Raw genomic sequence first — 22,355 nt, 5'->3', positions numbered from 1 at the left:
TGGGCAATCAGTAGGTACAACGTTACAACGTTAAATTGTAATTATGATGTTCTTTATCAAACCTTACTGAAAAAAACTGGAAATTCAGTGATGCTACACCTAACTGGAAGTAAGTGTCCATAATCAACTGGTCAAAATCAGAAAAATAACCATGTGTCATAGTGTGTGGGAATACCAAGACTGACATTGAGTATTAGTCATATCATGCCAATTAGTATTAGGGAGCATATTAGGTCATGTAACCAAGAGCCAGTTAAATATCTACCTATGTAGAAAAGGTCGGTTCACAAAAATAACACTTCGCAGGGAGTCACAGAATGACCTCCCTAATCAATCATCGTTAGGCAAGTGATAATTTTCACCATCCTGTGATTGACCATATTAACAATGGCGGTGGCCTGCAAACCACTGTACCTATGACTGCATTCCAAAATTGACTTTTTTGATGCAGCCCAAGTTTCAGAGACAATCTGGGGCTACTTTTGTTTTTCAAAAATGTTTTCTATTTTGGAAAACTTCAGTGGGGGCAAACCACTGCCTATTCCCACTGAAGCTGGCACCCTGATTCCCAAAGGGGAAGAGTTCCAAATGGGACTGTAACATGGAGGTATTAAGCCTGGTTAAGAAACACCATCTTTAAATGCTCGCATTCTTAAATTGCGCTCTTCCCTTAAATACAATGACATTTGACACACATTCATTTGTGTGCACACACCTGATAACATTCCTCGAACTCAGATTGCTTACAATACCAATTCGTAGGCACCATATCAGACCACCTTGAACATTCTGTACAAGGGCTAAGTTTAGCAGGCAAGATGTTGTTATTTATTTTTAGTCACAATAGTGGCCTGACTGGGTCTTTGGCATGGTACCTTCTTCCTGTTGAAAGGTCAGCTTCAGCTTCTAATCTTCTTTCTGCCAAAAGAGTGATTATACCACTACTAAATATATATATATATATATATGTCTATACAATATTCTGTAACTTAGTCTCTGTAACCTCAATTTGTGTTTATCTTTCCTAACAGGGTTGCTAACTGTTCTCTTGTGGTCTTTTCTTGCTCTCAGGTTCTTGCCTCACTTATTCTGCAGTGAAGAAATAATCTATAGAATACAAATACATTTATTATTATCTTATCATATATCTCTCTTTAGAAACTACTCTTACTATTAACCTATTTACCTTATGAACCCTGAACAATTTCTTTGTCTTTTCTCTTGCAGGTTTGATTCTTCTATATACATCCAAGAATGACGATTAGGCAGAAGATGAGATGAAGAACGTCACTAAAGTTGGTAAGTATCTATATATATATATATTTATATATATTTATATATATATATATATATAATATACACCTACTGGATGGTTCCACTTCTAAGATAGCCTTGAATGTGTGCCTTTAATGGGAACTCAATATTACTATCATATCAAGTTTCCCTTTCAAAACGAAAGTCTTTTTACTTTCCTTTACTTCTTCTTCTCTTGGTGATGAGGGTTAACTGTCTCTCTCCTATCTTTTCTTGCAGGAGACAAGCACCAGTTGAAGGTAAATAACTGAAGAAAAGTCTGTGCTTGAAAACTATATCAGAAGTCTTGAGGAAGGTAAGTGAAGTAAGCTATACTCCACAAAACTCTTTCAACTAAATATTTCCAGCAAAAAACTCCAAAGATAAACTCACCACAGCCGCGGTGAATTGGCAGCGATACTGCGAGTTTTCAAATATACTCACGAACCGCTAACTCCGAATTTAAATTGCCTGGGAAAAAGACGCGGCCGCTTCACGAAGTATATCAGTTGAAGTGCGCAGTTTGAATCGGGAAGGAGCGCGAGCACAGCTGCGGTTGTTTACCGTTAGAAACGCTAGACCGGCAACCGCAATGGAACATCGGCGGCCATCTTAGAAACCTTCCACAATTGTCTAAAGAGGTTCCTGTGCACTAGCAACGTCCATCGCTTAGCGAGGGACTTGATTGATTTAAAATGACTTTCCACATAAATCTTAGAGATTACCAAAAGCCAATGAGGGGTCAATCGTGAATGTACCGGTCCAGTCCTGACAATACCCCCCACCAAAACTCCTCCCTGCACCTCTTTGGGCTTGTTTGGGTGTCTCTTATGAAATTCTTTGATCAATCTTGGAGAGTGTAAATTGGCCACTGGTTCCCAAGTTCTCTCTTCAGGACCGAAACCTTTCCAGTCCACCAAATAAAACAGTTTACCCCTCCTAAGTTTGGAATCTAGTATTTGCTTGACTTCATACTCAACTTCAGACTGAATTTGAACTGGATCTGGGGGCCCTTTCTTTCTCAGATCTGGCAGACTCTTTCTCAACAATGAGACATGCAACACAGAATGAACCTTGACCCTCGGAGGAAGCTGAATTTTTACGCTAACTGGGTTTATCATCTTCTCTACCAGAAATGGACCTATGTATCTAGGCTGAAACTCCAGATTTCCTTTCAATCGCAAGTTTCACGTAGATATCCAAACCTCCTCCCCATGCTCATAAATCGGACTTGAACGCCTCTTCTTGTCTGCATATCTCTTATAAGAGGCTTTTGCTTCCGTGATATTGACTGTTGCCTGCTTGTAAGCCTCTTGAAGATTTTGAACCACTTTCTCAACTGCAGGGACATCACTATCTTGTCTTCCTACCATAGTGTTTGGATTTCTACCTGAGTTTAAATAAAATGGAGAATATCCCGTACTTGAATGAACTGCATTGTTGTAAGCAAATTCGGCTGCCCAAATTATATCTGGACATTCTTTCTCATGATCCATCAGAAATAAACGCAGATACTGCTCCAATTCCTGATTTACTCGTTCCGTTTGGCCGTCAGTTTCTGGATGGAAACTGGAAGACAAACGAGAGTCAATATCCAATCTTTTTAAGAACGATCTCCAGAAACGAGAAACAAATTGGGGTCCCCTATCTGAAATGACCACCCTTGGAATGCCATGCATTTTGACTACATGTTGTGTGAATAAAGTAGCCAATTGAATAGCGTTAGGAAGGGAGTGCAAAGGAACAAAGTGACTCATCTTGGTGAAATGATCTACCACCACCCAAATGACTGAAAACCCCTGACTGGATGGTAACTCAACTATAAAATCCATTGAAACTGTGTGCCATGGATAAGGAGCTGGAGGCAAGGGTAACAATAAACCTTGTGGTGCCAACCTAACTGCTTTTCCCTTGAAACATTGCTCACAAGAGGCCACATATTGTCCCACCTGAGCTTCCATGGACGGCCACCAAAAATTTTGTTGAATCAATTCCATAGTCTTCTTTCACCCCTTGTGACCTGCCAACAGGTCATCATGAAAATGTTGGATAACCAAGGTTTGAAGTTCTGCATTCGGAATAAAAAGGTTTCCTTGAACATATGGTCGACCATCCTTCACCTTCCGATTCTCTCCTTGTTTTCTCCATTCCTCAAGGTCCAGAGAAGCAAACTCCTGATCCAGGCGCCCTTCTAAATCTGGAAATTGAATCAACCAAATGATCTTTTATTTGGAATTATAAGTTCTGTCTTCAATACTGGTGAATCTTCTCCAACATCCAAACGCGATAAGGCATCCGCCTTACCATTAATGGAACCGGGTTTGTAGGTTAGAACAAAGTCATAGACAGCAAAAAATAAGGACCAACGCAACTGTCTGGGGGTCAGAGTTCGAGCAAACTTCAAAAATTGGAGATTTCGATGGTCAGTAAACACAGTCACTTCATGATGAGCACCCAATAAATAATGTCTTCACTCCCGAAAAGCATCCTTGACTGCCAATAATTCTTTATCCGCAATCGAGTAATTAAACTCTGCTGGAGTCAACTTGCGAGATCAAAAAGCTACAGGATGAAGTTGACCCGTAGTTTTATCACTCTGAGATAAAATTCCTCCCACGGCCAAATTTGAAGCATCTGCTTTGACAAAAAAGGGCTCATCAGGATTGGGATGCTTGAGCACCGGAGCAGAGGTAAAGACCTTCTTTAGTTCCTTGAAGGAATTTTCGGCTTCTTCAGACCAATCAAATCTTACTCCTTTCTTCAACAGCCGCGTCAATGGAGCAACCTTCTCAGAAAAGTTCACAATGAATCGTTGATAAAAATTAGCAAAACCTATGAAGCTTTGTACCTGTTTTACAGTTTGAGGGGATGACCAATCTTTTATTGTCTTCACCTTGGAATCATCCATTGAAACTCCATCTGGGGAGAGAACGAAACCCAAAAATTCCACCTGACTAGAATTGAAAACACACCTCCAATTTTACAAATAACTGATGTTCCAAAAGTATCTTCAGAATCACTCGCACATGTTGTATATGTTCCTGCAAATTTTCAGAAAAAATAAGGATGTCGTCGATGTAGACTACAGCAAACCGATCCAGATGTTCTCTTAAAACATCATTTACAAAATGCTGGAAGGCTCCTGGGGCATTGCATAAACCAAAGGGCATTACTTGGTACTCAAAAAGCCCCAATCTGGTTTGGAATGCAGTCTTCCATTCGTCTCCTTCAGCCATCCGCACCAGATGATAAGCACCCCTCAAATCCAATTTAGTATAAAATCGTGCCCCCTTGACCTGATCCAACAACTCAGAAATCAGGGGCAGAGGGTACCTGTTATTCTTTGTAACTGAGTGCAAAGCTCTATAGTCAATACAAGGTCTTAAACTTCCATCCTTTTTTGGAATAAAAAAGAGGGGGAAGAGACTGGTGACTTAGAAGGACGGATAAATCCATTGGCTAAGTATTGATCTAGATACTCCTTTAGATGTTGATTTTCCTTTTCTGAGAGGGCATATATACGACTGCAGGGCAATGGTGCTCCAGGTTCTAATTCGATCTTACAGTCGTAATCTCGATGAGGAGGAAGTTTATTTGCCTCTATTTCATCAAAGACCGCAGCTAAATCTGAGTACTCAACTGGAATTTCTTGTGTAGCCATGACACAAACTGATGTGGCGGGGCTTGCTAGATATTTACGGGATGAAATCGGAACTACTTCAGTCTTCAAATGATGACAATGCTTTTTGCAATATTCAGAGTCCATTTCGATGGTTCTTTTAGACCAATCAATCTTAGGATTGTGTTTCGTAAGCCAGGGTTGTCCCATGATCAATTGAAATTGAGGAGCGTCTATAAGACTAAATCTCAAAACGCTCACATGATCCCCTGGCCCGAAAAATCTAATCACCTCGGTATCATGTACAATTGGACCAGAGGACAAATTAGTTCCATCGATGGCTCGAACAGCTTCCGGTCTCTTTTTCTTGACAAATTCAATTCCCAAATTTTTCGCAAAACCAATATCACAAAAATTACCTGTGGCTCCTGAATCAATAATCACCGAGATTCCATCCTGACAAGTTTTTCCAAACTCAATGGTACGGCAACAATTAGATGAGGAGCCGCAGATTGTAAAGTATTGGCTGCAAACTGTAGATCTGGAGTTTACTCTTCCTTAGCATCCACCAGAGCAACTCCTCTTACTGGTGGAGCCTGTCTTTTACTGGCACATTACTCTTGGGTTTCTTTAGACAATTCTTCAAAAAATGCCCCGGGTCACCACAGTACATGCATAACTTCCCAGTGCATCTTCTTTCTCTCTCTTCCTTGGAGAGCGTTCCACGCACCGAACCAATCTGCATTGGTTCTTCTTCCGACTGGACTTCCTTGGTTTTTGTATTTTCCAATTTACATCGATCAAAACGAGGAGTAAAAGATCTAACATCTCTCCGCCTTTCAGTTCTTTGCTCGCTCTGGCGCTGGTCAATCTGCAGAACTAAATCAATTAATTTGGAAACTTCAGTTGGTCGTTTAGGAATTTGAGCCAACCCATCCTTCAACTCATCTTTGAGGCCACGATAGAATATTGAAGGTCGTTTAGCCTGTGGCCAATTAGTCTCCACAATAAGCTTGTTAAATTGTGCCAAATAAGCCACCAGATCTCGATTTCCCTGTTTAAAATCCAACAGTTCATTATCTGTCGTTTGCGAGAATGACCGACGATCAAAAATTCACAAAAATTCTTTCTTGAACTCGTCATAATCATACAAAATGGGGTCGTTGTTATTTACTAATGGCATCGACCAAGCTGCTGTGTCACCGCTCAGGTAGGACAACATGAAGGCCACCCTCGACGGATCTTCCTTAAAAATTACTGGCTTGCAGAGATAATGTAAGGAGCATTGTGTAAGAAATGTCTGAGCCTTATGTGGATCCCAACTAAACCTTTCGGGTGCTGCTAGAGGTATTGTGGTGGACATAGCTTGAATAACCTGAGTGGTTAACTCTGCAGCAGAAGGGGCCGGTGCAAATGTCTGTGACTTATTCTCTTTAGTTCCCACTAATGACGCTGCCGATAATTTATCTATTCTTCTTCGCAAAAACTGCGTTTCTTGATTGGACCTCTTAATTTCTTCTCTAAGGGCCAGATGTAGGTAAAAAATATTTACCGATCCTTAATTACCGATTTTTACCGAATCGGTAAATAAGAATCGGTAAATAAGAAGGGGGGGTATGTAGGAACATCCAGATGTTCCAATTACCGATTCGGTAAGAATCGGTAAATAAGAATCGGTAAATATAGAATCTGTAATTACCGATCGGTATTTACCGATCGGTATGGCCAATGCATTCCTATGGGGCAAAAGTCCCATAGGAAAGCATTGGAAATACCGATCGGTAATTACCGATCGGTAATTACCGATCGGTAAATACCGATCGGTAAATACCGATCGGTATTTCCCGCGTCGGCCAGCAACCAAAAGTGAAACTCAACACAAACAGCCAATCAGGTGCAACAACCCTCCCCCTTCCTGGCAGGAAGTGTGCACACAGGCAGCTGCAACTAATTAGAAGGTTCTGGAAAGGCAGTTGGAGCAGAGAGACTGGGAGCAGCAGCAGCAGCAGGCAGAGCTCGTGAATTGAGAACACTTTAAAATGGAAAGCAGCAGGGAAAGTGAGCAAGCAGAAAGGAAAAGGAAACTGAAGTTCAGTAGTACTGAATTACAGGTGCTTGTTGAGGAAGTGGTCAAGGTACACCACAGACTTTTTGGAAAACTGTCCCTCACTGTGCCAGAATCCACAAAAAGGAAAATATGGCTGGACATCCTAGATAAAGTGAATGCTGTGGGAGTGACCACCAGAGTGACAGAAGACTTAAAGAAGAGGTTCTATGACCTAAGGAGCCTCACAAAGAAAAAATTGGCTGATCGCCACAAACAGTCACAGAAAACAGGTGGAGGAAAGAACACAGCACCCCCACTCACCGAGCTTGAGGAGCTGGTAGCCACAACCCTTGAGACTGAAAGTGTCCATGGACTGGGAGAAGTGGACAGCTCTGCTAAATCTGCAAAAACAAAAGGTAAGATGCATGCACAGCAATCCCCCTCCCACCCCCATCCATCCCTCACCCCTTGCAGCTCAGTTACCCCAGTCCCATGGTGTGTGTGCAAAACTGTAGCACAGCATCATGGTACATGTAGTCAGTCTTTGAAAGAACATGTGACATAGCACTGTAACCAACAAGTAATTTAAATGTTTGCAGACAAAATGAAGGGCAGGCAGCATGTTCAAAGTGCAAATTGATATGTTTAATTGTAGTGGCTGTGACACATTAGCACCTAGCTGATATGTGCCCATATGTCCACAGGTCACACATCCAGAAGGCAGTCCGAGGAGGCAGAAGGCACGGCACCCCAGAGGGATGACAGTCAGGATCCAGGGCCCAGTGCATCCCAGGACACAGGGGTTCCGAGTGGGCAGCCACCCTCCCAAGCAACAGACATCAGTGAGGAAATGCATGGATCCCCAATTCCCTCACAGTCACCACTATTGGTGTCATCACCAGAAATGCCTGCATCCCTTGAATTGGTAACACCTGTTGCACACCCTAGCAGGAGGCATGTTGTTTCCCCACTGCTGCAAATGGAGATAGGTGCTGAGGAAATGGTGGGTGTAGAGTCACATGACTTGTCTGAGGCTGACATCACTGCCACACTGCAGCCCGGCACAGAGCCTGTACCACCTACCACTAGAAGGCACACAGTCCAAGGAAGGGGTGCAGGTGCACGTGGGGAGGGGTCCAGTGTCTTCCAAGGCCTGGAGGGATCGATGGTCAGGATCCAGAGGATGCAGGGCAAGGGCATCATGGCCTGTCAGAGACAAATGAGAAACATGAACATTAACATTCAGGACATTGGCAAGGGCATACAAGAGCTTGTGGAGGTGAACAAGTGCATGGCAACAGGCATACAGCAACTGTGCACTAAACTTGACTCTGAAATTGCTGCAAGGCACAGGGACAAGCAGCGGGCACAGAGAGCAGAGAAATCCTTACACCGCCTGGCAACAGCCACATCCCTGCTATGCAGGCGTAGCATCAATAGCCAGGAAGTCCTGACTAATAATACCAACCAGTTAACAAGGGGCATAGCTGGAATGACTGGTGCGCTGGAGGCCCTACTCAATGCACAAAGTGCACGAAGTTCTGCTCTTGACGTGCCGGACAGTGAACCTAGCACCAGTAGGAGCAGCACAGCTAGCCCACATGGTGTTGAGCCAAGGAGGAGCAGCAGGCGACAGGGTGAGGCTACAGGCCAAACGCCCAGTGTACAGGCTGAGCCACAAACACCTGGCAGTGCAAAGCGTGGCCGAAAATGAACATTTTTTACTATGGCCTACTGCCTGTGGACATTTGTTTCTTTAGTTGTTAAAGTTAAATTTGCACATTTGTGCCATTTAAACAAGCCTAGTGACAATATGCAACTATGGTGGGTGGGTTCAAGACCTGTCTGAGTGTGTTTGCTCACTGTGAGCATTGATGTCAAATGCTTACTGATGCTCTTTTTTACTTTACCATCTGTTTATGAAACCTAAATAAACAGAAGCTTGTGCTTTGACTATAGCTCAGTGTCTTCACTTACTCAGAAATAGTTGCGTGTAATCTCCTCACGTCTTAATCTGCCATCACTTGGTGTTGACACTCCTGCAGGATGTCTTTCAGGCACAGCATTGTCGTCGTCGTGATCCTCATAGTCACTTAACTCCACCTCAGTCCCCTTCTTAAAAGCCAGATTGTGCAACATGGCACAGGCAGCAATGATCTTACAGCATGTGATGGGGGTATACTGCCTTGCACCTCCACTCTTGTGCAGGCATCTAAACCTGCTCTTCCATATTCCAAATGTTCTCTCAACAACATTGCGTGTGCGCTTGTGTGCCCGGTTGTACCTCCTTTGGCTGGGTGTTGAGGGGTTGAGGTAGGGGGTTAGTATGAATGAGCGAAGGGCATATGCACTGTCTCCTGGAAAGAAAAGGGAATAATTTACTCACATGCATACATGTACTGCTAATTGCAATAGGTCTAATAGGTGTTGCACACTGTGTCTTACCTAGGAGGTAGCCTTCACCAAATTCCCCTGCAGTCAGCCGTTCATAGATGCCACTGTTCTGAAATATATATGAATCATGGGTACTTCCCGGGAATTTAGCTACGAGGTCTGTGATGTAGTGCTTAGCATTGCAAATCACCTGCACGTTGATGGTGTGGGTTGATTTCCTATTGCGGTAAATGTATTCTGTGGCAGCAGGGGGACAAATGGGGATGTGTGTGCCATCAATGCATCCGATGATATGGGGAAATCCTGCCATCTGGTAGAAGTCCGATTTGGTTTGAACCAGTTCTGCATGGGTGGATGGAAAAGAAATGTAATGGTCCATCCTGTGCAACATGGCGTCAAGGAATCTGTGAAAAAACCTTGAGAGGCTGCTCTGGGTCACCCCTCCCGCCACAGCAACCACGCTCTGGTAGCTCCCTGACGCCAGCAGGTGGATGCTGCACAGCACCTGTACATGTGCTGGTATTGCATGTGCCCTTGGGGTGGGGTGCTCCAACAGGGGTTTGAGGTCCCTGATGAGCTCCATGATGGTGTCTGGAGCCAACCTGTACCTTTGCACAATCTCTTCCTCTGTGAGCATGAACAGGGTCACCCTCTGCCTGTAGACCTGCTCCTGTCTCAGCCATTCCCTCTCTCCTTCCTCCTGTAGCCGTAGCCGTCTTGCAATTACATAGAATGCAGCCATTTTGCAAACAGAATTGCATTTTGGGTCCTTTTTTATAGGCTGTACCTGGTTAACACCTGATTTGAATCCATGGTAAATACCGACTCTTAAATACCGATTTTGGCCCAAAATCGGTATTTCAGAGCCTCCCTACATCTCAAACTTCAATTTTACCTATTCTTAATTACCGATTCGGTATTTTACCGATCGGTAACGTTACCGATCGGTAACGTTACCGATCGGTAACTTTACCGATCGGTAACTTTACCGATTCGGGAAATTTAACGATTCGGCCTATTTTCTGTCACCTACATGCCGATCTCCAGATACCGGTCGGTAACGGCCGAATTCGGCCGTTTCCGACCGGTATTTGGCTACCTACATCTGGCCCTAAGTGTCTTATTTTCTGACATAGTGTCACTTAATTGTGCTTGAATACCATCTAATACAGAGGCTAAGGTCTTAAAATCTATTTCCTCTGCCATCTTGCTCAGGCGGAAGTATTTTGGATTGGGCACTTCAATCTGTCGAGTACCTGTCAGTCCAGAACCTTGATTACCGCAGGAGCCGTTGCTAATCCTCTTACCCCCCACACCCCGATGCCCAGATCATATAGATCTTGACAACAAGGAGGGTGGAAAGGGGAATGGGAATATGGAGAAACATGCCACGTCTTCTTCCTGTTGAAAGGTCAGCTTCAGCTTCTAATCTTCTTCCTGCCAAAAGAGTGATTATACAACTACTAATATATATATATATATATATATATATATATATATATATATATATATATATATATATATATATATGTCTATACAATATTCTGCAACTTAGTCTCTGTAACCTCAATTTGTGTTTATCTTTCCTAACAGGGTTGCTAACTGTTCTCTTGTGGTCTTTTCTTGCTCTCAGGTTCTTGCCTCACTTATTCTGCAGTGAAGAAATAATCTATAGAATACAAATACATTTATTATTATCTTATCATATATCTCTCTTTAGAAACTACTCTTACTATTAACCTATTTACCTTGTGAACCCTGAACAATTTCTTTGTCTTTTCTCTTGCAGGTTTGATTCTTCTATATACATCCAAGAATGACGATTAGGCAGAAGATGAGATGAAGTACTTCACTAAAGTTGGTAAGTATCTTTATATATATATATATATATATATATATATATATATATATATATATATATATATATATATATATATATATATATATATATATATATATCGTTTATAAACCAAAACAGTCTTAGGAAGCACGCTCTCAGGACAATGAAAGAGGTAGGCCTATGATTTAACTTCTTTAAATCAATGCCTCTCAAACTATTTTCCACGTGATCAAGCCGTTGTACGGTGAAACGCGTTGTGGAATAAACAGCACTTCTTGAATACCGGTGCCTACCTCTTTCATTGTCCTGAGAGCGTGCTTCCTAAGACTGTTTTGGTTTATAAACGATACAATTTTGTCGGCTTTACACCGCCGGCGTGCACGCCACCTTTCACGGGTCGTGAAGATCCAGAAGGAGTTGTTCTTGGAGTATGGATATATATATATATATATATATATATATATATATATATTCACTGAAAAAAACATAGGTTATACACCATATATAGTTAGGAATTAGCATTTAAAAAACCTTATTTTACTCACACAAAACCAATGAAATTCCATATATAGTTAGTTGTACTAACTATATATCGCGCACCCGCAATCCACTGCTGATCATGTCACATATTACATCATTCATGACATGGTCAGTGACATCACTGATGACATGACTGATGACATCTCAAATGACATCACTGATGACATCACTGATGACATCTCAAATGACATCACTGATGACATCACTGATGACAACATCCAGTGACTGTATTTTTCTGTAAAGTTAAAATATGTCTTACATATTTAAGAATGAGTGGATGTATAAGTGTCTGGATGAAGGATTTAGTAGGTGCATGACTGACTGTATGAGTGAGTGGTTGAATGTGTCTCACTGAGTGCATGGGTTAGTGACTAAACTGTCTTAATTTGTGCATCATTATGTCTGTTGTTCTGTAAACTGCTGCATGTGTTGATCAGTAGCTATATGAGTAACTATATGGGTTATTGATTGGTTGCCCAAGCATTTGTATGGGAGACTGAGTGTGTGTGTGTGTGGCTGGGAGGTGTATGACTCTGTGCATAGATGTATGGGTTCAAAAGTGCATGTGGAAACAGCTGTATGGGCGGTTGACTGTGTGCATGACTGTATTGGTGAGTGAATAGATATCTCAGTGCTACATGTCAAAGTAAGTACATATGTAAAATACAGTACATGTGAGAGTTGACATATATAAATAACTGTGCATAAGAGCCAGTGAATGTGTGAGTGGCTGTATGGATCATTGTGCACTTGTATCCAGGATTGTATAAGTGAGTAAATATGTTTTAGTATATGTTTGAATAAGTAAGGTGTGTATAACTGTATAGTTGTGAAAAGGGAGGTGTGATTGATTCTTTGCATGACTGACTAGGTGTGTAAGTAACTCCATGGATGAGTGACAGTCTGTGAGTGTCTGTTTACACTGAGTGTATCTAAGGTTATATTAGAGTCTGAAGAGGTTCATCGTATTATCACATGAATGATGTCATCAGTGATGTGATCAGTAATGTCAAATGAGATGTTATCAGTGATGTCATCAGTGATGTCATTTGAGATGTCATCAGTGATGTCATCAGTGATGTCATTTGAGATGTCATCAGTGATGTCATCAGTGATGTCACTGACCATGTCATGAATGATGTAATATGTGACATGATCAGCAGTGGATTGCGGGTGCGCGATATATAGTTAGTACAACTAACTATATATGGAATTTCATTGGTTTTGTGTGAGTAAAATAAGGTTTTTTAAATGCTAATTCCTAACTATATATGGTGTATAACCTATGGTTTTTTCAGTGAATTTTCAAGGTTTTGTAAATGCTAATTCCTAACTATATATGGTCTATAACCTATGGTTTTTTCAGTGAATTTCATTGGTTTTTTAAAAGCTAATATCTATAGCTGTAAAATGTATTCTTATTTAAATCCAAAAATATATTTTATATGTTTATTAATAATTTTTTTAAAATATTTTTTTTGTTTCGCTCCCGGTCCGCGAACCGGGAAGCTTTCCTTTAGCTCAAATTGATGCCGCGACCGGTCCGCGAACCGGTAAGAAATCAACATAGTGACGGTATCGCGTTGCCGCGTAATGCGTCTTGTGACGTACCGCGTTAGCGCACCCGGAAGTGTCCCGGGGCGCGGACCGAGGCGCGAAGCGCAGCGACCCGGAAGCTAACCGGGGCGCGTTCCGCAGCGCGTAACATGAGCGTGAGAGGTCATGTGACTTGTTAATAAAACTTTTCATTGGTTCATTTCACTTTTGGTTTCATAATGATGTAAGGCTAGGTCAGGTGACCTAAAAATAACACTTTTCATTGGTTGAGAAGTATTGTTTTTCCCAAATGATGAAAACCCCTCCTTCTTTCCTCACTCTGACTTTCATCATTGTGAGAGGAAGACCTTTATTACTATATCAGAAATGGCTTCAGTAGTTGCTTCAGCTGGTGCACCCCCACCACCACCTCCACCTCCTCATGGGAAGAGAGGACCACCTCCCCAGGTCATGACCAACACTGAGGAGGAAGAGGAAGAAATGGATGAAGAGGAGGGAGAAGAACCACAGTTCTTAGAAGAGGTGCCCCGGGTTTCCCATAAGAAAGCCAGTTTCATCTGGCAGTTTTATTCGATCCCTCCTGGCCAAAAAAAAGTCAATGCGAGGTATGTCACCTGCCTCATCTGTAAAGAAAAATTATCCAGAGGGACGGATAAGAAATATAGTTATGGAAACCATACTATGCACAGGCACATGACCAGGAAGCATCCACTCAATTATAGCCGGGCGGAAATACGGGATTTGCAGGAAAATCCAAGATCAACTCCTGTGGCCAGATCAAGAATATCCATTTCATTGACACCAGCAGAGGCACGGGAAACTGTGCCAAACATACAAGAAAATTTTGGTCACATGATTCACACTTGTATGCACTGTCGTGCGTTGTTAGCATGTGGCAATATGAGCATAAATGCCGTCAACCTGGCTTATGAACATCATAATTGCCCTAACCGCCCCCAGTAATTTTTTTTTGCTCCTGTTGAGCCCTTTTCAATGCCTGTTTTTTGTTGTTTCCCCCCCCAAAAAAAACCAAAAAAATATAAAATCGTTCAAAAAATACAAAAAAAACAAAAAATAAAAAAAAATAAAAAAAAATATAAAACAACAAAAATATTTAAAAAAAAGGTCTTTTCAGAACTACCTTCCCTTTCAAAAAAAATTGCTAGAATGTTTAGCACTCTGGCAAGCTCTATTTCTTTTGGTTCGCTTCCCGGTTAGCTTCCCGGTACGCGGACCGGGAGCTAACCCCAAAATTTTTTTTTTTTAAAAAAGAGTAAGTATAAGGAAAGTAAACAGAGAGTGATGTTAAAAGAAAGACAGCTATAGGGAGTAAAGAAGAGATACTGTTTAATAGATCTATTTACCGAAGAAAAGACGGAAGAGGGTATAATTGTGAAAAACAAAATAGATAACGAAGTGAAAGAAAAAAAAAGAGAGTATAACATTAACAAAGAAGAGTTTCTTGGAGAATGTGAGTGAATGTTCAAAATAAGATTAAAACATGAGGAATAACAGAGAGAAAAAATAGAAAACAGAAAACAAAAAATAACAGAAAAAGATTAATTGAAACAGCAAAGAAATGTAAGTAACATAGAGCCATATCATCAACATAGGCAATAAAAGTTTTGCAGCTTTTATTGGCAGAAATGTGTCGCTAAAGCTGCTTTTGCGGCAGAAAACTGCCGCTAAAACCACTTTTGCACCAGTTTTCTGCCAATAAAAAGAGCAATAATTTTATTGGCTGTGTTCATAATATGCCCCTTAGTGTGCTTCAACTACACAGAGAAAGCATTATGAACAAATAGTGATACAGTGATCAGTCAAAGACACTAAGAGTAATAGAGACGGAGTGAGTGAACAAGAGTGAGGAACTATGAGAAGAGAGGGACTGACAAAAAGAGTGGAAGGAGTTGAGTAAGTAGGTAATAGAGAAAGGAATGAGGGAAGTAGCAAAGGCAGGAAACTGAGGGTTAAAGAAATGAAGCAGTGGAACTAATAGTAGTTAAATGTGATAGAAATGTAACGAAAAGAGTACAAAACATTTACCTTATAATTGTCGTTAAATTACTCACTTTTTGTTTTTATACTTTCAATCTGTGAAAGAGAGAACAAACATTTGAAAAATATTAAAACATGTATTTAAAAATTACAAAAGACAAGGGAAAAGATTGAAGGACAAACAGTTTTTCAACAACTTTGACACTTACAGAAGCTTCTGCTTCTCCAGGCCCCCTACACAGTCCTAAAGATATACATTTTAAACTAACAGTATCTTGATGCAGATGAAGTGAGGCCTATCTTAAAACATGGTGCATCTTTTGCATTGCTGTTGTCTCAGAAAATTGTCGCAAGACACTAACATTTTAAATAATTGCTTCAGGATGCCAATAAGATGTCTCCTATCCAGAGGTTTGTTTGAGGTGAGGCCTACTCAGGGTTGCAGATGAAATTTCGAGTTGTTGAAGAGAATAGAGGACATAATATATGTGAAGGTCTACCAATGAAGTGAGTCATGTTCACTGCACTCTTGAACAAAGTCCAAACCTCCTATGTTTCCCTGGACAGACCTAAACTTGATCTGCACAATGTGATTCGTAATGATAGGAAACACAGGTGATGTAAATGAAATACGTGCAATTTATTTTGCTCATTTCACAATCACATCACTTGTGTTTCCTTTGCTTAGGTATCTCATTGTGCAGATGTAGTCTAGCATATGAAAGAATACGCAGAAGTGCAGCACTGCATGCAACAACTTTGACACTTACAGAAGTCTCACCTTCTCCATGCCTCCTACACAGTTCTACATATACATCATAAATGCAAACAGTACAGAATTAATTATACATGTTAAATGGTTTATTTTTGCTGTTCTCAGAATGTATCAAAATTCACTAAAAACAGTGACTTGAAGGTATTCATCATATAACAGCGGGGAAAAAAAAACACAATCAAAATGATTGTGTTTAAAAAACCCATACAACATAACAAATCAGAATTCAGAACTCCTTAAAGTTAACTTACTTTCCATGACGTCAAAGGATGTCCTATGAACAGCTTACACTCTTTTGTGCTGTTATTACTTTCAGCCCGCCACTTTCTGAAAGAAAATTTCCATCGTTTTTAAAAACATGTTACATGCAATAAATGACTTCTTGCTCTCTACCACAAGTTTCCACAAGGCCAAATCTTGTCAGAGCCATTTATAACTCTTGGATTTCTTGTAAGCCAATCCCGTCATTTGGCATTTCTGCAACTTTCAGAATTAAAATGTTGAAGATCATTTTCCCAATCCTGGAATAGTAATATCTTCCCCTTCTTGCTCAGTCATGTTCTACATTTCCTATGACACTGATACTGCTTACTATGAAGCAGACTTACACTAACTCTATGACTAGTACAATTATTTAATTCTCTACATCACTTTCAATCACAAAGCAATGTAAAACAGTAGACAGCATTGCAGACTTACATTCCCTCTACTCTATGTTTTATTTGGCTGCTTCAATTAGCTTATAAAAAGAAATAGTTTTTCTGAACTCATTCAAAGTGCACTTATTTCTCCATGATGGCCAGTCTTATGGTTAGAAGTTATGTCTCTGAACTACACTTATCCTCAAGGCCAAATTGTGTAGGAGCCATTAGAACTTCTTGAAATTCCACAGAGCACATCCCGAGATTATTTCCCTAAAATTTTGGTTTTAAAAACACCAGGTAAGAGTTTTTAAGGTCATACGGCAATTTTTTTTTGAAAATTAAAACAGAATCGTTGCAGATTGACCAGCCATTTCTAGACTTTAAATAAGCTGTGTAATGTCCTGATGTTATTGAAGGGCCGTCATGATATATAATTGCTGCAGTTACAAAAGTCCTTCCTGATATTGACAACTGCGAAGCTACAAAATTTTTAATTAAAGTTGTCAATTTTGTTCCATCAGGCCTACGTCGTTGGAACATTAAAATGACATACTGGCCATATGTTCGTATAAATAATGTGGACATCATTTCAGATTTACATTGGCTACACTCCATGTTGTGATCAGCTGCTTTTACTAGCTTATTAAAGGAGACTGATTTACTGTCTGGCAAAGTTAAATATATAAATCTTTCTGAGTCTACACTAGTAGTACTTGATACCATACAGTTCTCGCAGTCATGCTGCCATTGATAAGAAAGCCCAAACAGCTGATCTACATCTACACCTTCACCATGCAATACATCAAGCATATACATTAAAAACTCCTGACAATCTTGCTGACTATTTTGAGAGAATTGTGTTTGGCCTGAACATCTGTCTAACAGATTTCGAATTTCAGACACACTTTCTATGTTTGTTCTATCAGTGCTACATTTCTCTAACACAGAATTTAACAAACTGCAAAATCTTTGATCAGAATTGACCACAATCTCTTCTTTTACATTTTCTAGAGAAAACAAAACATTAACCACTACATTAGCATAGCAGTTGACACCAGAACTGTTTTCAAATTGAAAACCAACAACATCTTCAACAGAATCCTTTTTGTTTCTGCTTGTAATTTTAGGTTCATCGACTTTTCGTCTTTTTGCTACAACCTCCCCAGTATTGGTCACATTTCTTCGTTTCCGGCCTACCACACGTTTCTCAAACAAAGGATACTGAGGCAAATGTGGCGCATACTCTCTTCTTAACCTATTGTATTCCTTAACACAATCTAGATCCGCACAAATGTTTGTGACATCACACTCAATCAAGTACAATCCCGATAAAGTTCTAACTCGTGACAATGCCACATATGCCATACCCTCCTTGAACACAGAACTGCCAATATTCACCAATGCACAGTCTACACTTAAACCTTGCGATTTATGGATTGTCACCGCATATGCCAAGCAAACAGGAAACTGCTTACGGCGAACATATAAGTCTTTTACAAGCAAAAATCTAGCAGAGCAACGACCAATTAGCTGTACTTCCTCAATACCATCAAATTTAATTTTTAAAAATTCAATTCCATCTCTATTTCTGTATTTTACAAAATCAACAACATTACCCATTGATCCATTTACCAGACCTCTTTCAACATGTAAATTCCTTCTTAAAATTATACGGCAGTTCAAGCACACATTCAGAGTATTTTCAAAACCTGCAGTTTTAGATATACTCTTCTCTAATGAATCCAATTTTGTTTTCAGATTCTCAGACAAAATAATTGTTGATCCCATATGCTCTACTCTGTCAATAGCTTCCAGTTTCACAATCTCTTGCTTTTCTAAATGCAACATTTTGTTGTTGAATTTGGCACATTCTGCAAGAGTTGGCATCAAACATATTCCAGATTTCTTATCAGTAATTTTCTGAAAAATATTCTCAGGCACAACATCTTGTTCTGGATATAAATTTGACAGTAATCGTGCATGTAAAGCTTCTTTCCCATGCTCGGTCACTTTTCCAATTCTAACATCTTGTAGAATAGTCTTGTAAACTTCATCCTTCGCCTGACGCATATTTTCATGCAGTTCAGCATAATTGAAGTTTAACCATATATTGACGTTGCCAATGCTGCCTAGGCACTTCCTGGTATCTTCATGCGTGAGCATTTTGAACACAGGTTGCCCTTTCACTGGTGTCAGCTGCAAAAGATCTCCGAAAACAATGATGTGTTTGCCACCAAATAACACATCATACTCTGTTTTGAGAACTTCTTGCATTCTCAAATGCACAAAGGCAAGCATGACATTGGAAACCATGCTTACTTCGTCAATGATAAGAAGTTTCATTTTCCTCAAGATTCTTGAAACTTCAAAACAAGCATCTCCAGATAGCTTGTGATATTGTAATTTGTTGTCATGCTCCACTGGCAGCATCAGTAAACGATGTAAAGTAATCCCTTCAATGTTATGTGCTGCCAGTCCAGTTGGAGCGGTGACAACACAAGACAGCGATGACTCTGTCCTTTCCTGCAAATAGCATGAAATTGCTTTAATGAGGAAACTTTTTCCAGTTCCCGCTTCTCCACTCACGTACAGTCGGACAGGCTTCAACGACGTACATGAGCACTCTTTCTTGTCATGACTTAATCCATGATCAATTTGCATGGTAACTTCGTCATATATTTTCCTCTGCTCAACGTTGAGTTGTCTTTCCAACTCTTCTAAGTTAACCGCATCCTCCTGAGCATGTGCCATGGCTCTTTCCACTTCATTCATGGCAGTGGCAGCTTCATTTTCGATAACAGGTCCTCCTAGTGGATCCTGACTCAATGAAGCAGAACTCTGACTGTCCTGAGAACTGTCTCTGGCAATCTCGGCTGCAATCGTTGCTTCCTGCTCAATTTCCGCATTCAACATTTCTACATATTTGGGAAAAGCAGGACATTCTATGGTCTCCTTGGCGGCATTGAAAGAGTCTTCGTAACAGAGGAAATCTCCAAGCAGTTCCTCTTCTGCACGCCAAGGCTTGAAAAGTTGCAAAAGTGCTAAATAGAAAAACTCCTTTTTTTCAGGAGATTCGCCACTCAATTTTCGATGGTTTACCAAGTGGCATTTTCTTTGCTTGACCAGACATCCCTCACTTCCTATTACAGCATACACTCCTTTCTCAGTATCTTCTTTGATGTTCCTCTTGAATATGTAATTTTGAAGAACCTCATACAGACAAACATTGTCGAGGTGACTGCTTCTATTTGGATAATATGTATCCAACATGTTGGTCTTCAAAATGTCGGTACTGTTTGGCTCCTTTTCCGCCAAATACTCAATTTCCCGCACAGGTTTCAGAACTCGATTACGCGTTGCAGCAAGACCAAGACTCGCCCAAACGATACTCCTGGACTTGGCATAGAGACTTGCTGAAGACAACCGGTCAGAGCATTCGTAAGCTCCAATTTCTCGATGCGACAACATCTTCAGACTGAAACTGTACAACTTCTTGCTGAGGCTCTTTTCATGGGAAATGTCCTCCCACATATCCTTCAATTCTGTCTTCTCTTTTTTGGTGATGTAAGACGTCACATACCGAGCCACAGCCATACAGTTATCAGCCACAAACTGTATATCCATGTTCGCATTCCACATGGACAAAATCACCGGGTTGTAGTCGTTGATGTACTTGGACTCTTCGTTCCTCTTCAAATTGTATGTGTTTTTAGGTGATTTCTTCATGACATTATGTCGCAGCGAAGACATCAAACTGTTTACTCTTCCTTTAGAAATCACCGGTCGTGGAAAGCCGAAACGACATTTGGTGTAGAACTTGTCCTTGTTTCGGAATTTACGACGGCAGTACTTTCCACATCGATGGCTTTGGAAACGCAGAACTTTTTCTCTTAGGCTTTTCTTCTCCTTTGCGTTTGGAACAGCACACGTAGAATACTGTTGGATGAAACTCATCACTGAGTCTTCTGGATCCGTTCCAAATTTAGGTGCATCCTTGATCCACAGCAACATATGTATATGAGGAGCACCTCTTGCTTGGTACTCCTTTCTCCAGAAGAAATCCAACACCTCTCCAAGAGGTGGATTCTTCTTATTCATGATGAAAGACATCATAGCTTCAAATCTATGATTGAAGTACCTACATACATTGACTGGATCCAAAGAGCACAGTTCTCCGGGTGTCTTGAATTCGATGTTATCTACGTTAGCATTTGCCTCTCGTAGAAATTCAAGTAAGTCTTCCCAGCCATACTCGGCACAGCTCAGAGTGAGGAACCATGTGGGAGTACCTAAGTTCCTCAGCATACATTTTAAATCACCATGACGACGGTACCAGTACTCATTAGTACCACGCTGACACGCCATGAGATTAATCAGGTGACAATCCAAAATACTGTCTTGGACATTGACTTTATCCATAAAGTCACTTGCCGAGATGTTTTGCATATGTATACCACTTTTCAAGATGTGGTTCACTGCATATGACAGTCCAGACAGATCGCTTTCAAACAGGAGATGAAACAAATAAGGAATGCATTGTCGAAACCTAGCATCTCCTGCATACAATCGCAAAGTCCGGTATTCAGAAGCAGGAATTTGATGAGGTCGCTCATCATATCTTCCTCCCTGACCAGTTGGAAAAAGCTGTGGGAAACACCGAGCTTCCAAACTTTCCTCCCAAACACTAATGGGACTCCCTTTGGCTTGTTTCATTTGAAACAACTCAATAGCATTCCCCATGACTTCCTTGGACTGCAAAGGATGAACACTATAATGTTCATATATTTCTTCACTAGTAGAGGGTTCTACTTTCTCAATTTGACCAGCACACAAATCGCTATCCTCTTCCTCACTTACTTCCTCTTCTGCAACATATACATTCTTATAGTATTTATTATTTTTTTTCAAATACAATGTTGCCTTTTTAACTTTCCTAACATCTACTAAATCTTGCCATATTTTCTTATTCTTTGTCGGAACCCCATTAACTAAGATAACCAGAGGTTCCTCTTCCACTTTTTCTACTCCAATTGTGTTAATGTTTTTCTTCAAATCTAGAGGCAAATAAACAACTCTTCCCTTTAATCCTCTCTGTAAATCTGATGGAGGCAATTTCCCTGTCTTTGGCTCCATTCTTACAATAGCCTGAAAGGGATGGATACTTTGAATCAAAATAGATTCATAATTATTTAAATCCTTCAATTCAGAAGGAATCTCAACCAATTCCAGATTATTATGAACTGCTCTAGCAGGCATCTGGTTTTGATTTAATTTGCAACAACAATAAGTACACACACGTTGATCCAATCCCAAATCAAAACAATTTTCTACCATCAAGTATGTTGCGAAATCTTTCCATTCACTATTATTTTCCCTTTCACTTTTTGCATATAAATCCACTAACTTAGTCTGATTCTTATAATAAGTGCGTCGACAACACACACAAGTGAAATTTGGCCTCTCACTTGATTTGACCTGAAATGTGACAATTTCCCTCTGGAAATTATCTGTACTGGAAACCTGTACACTATCTTCCACATTACCCGCTTCTTCTTGGTCAATTTCAACATTCTCCTCTTTACTTCCAAAGTAACAAAACTCAATTTCTTCACATATATTCTTCACATCTATTTCAGAACCATGCAAAA

This window comes from Lissotriton helveticus, chromosome 5_1 (genome assembly GCF_964261635.1).
Source record: "Lissotriton helveticus chromosome 5_1, aLisHel1.1, whole genome shotgun sequence".
NCBI lineage: Eukaryota > Metazoa > Chordata > Amphibia > Caudata > Salamandridae > Lissotriton > Lissotriton helveticus.
This window is presented reverse-complemented; position numbering follows the sequence as displayed.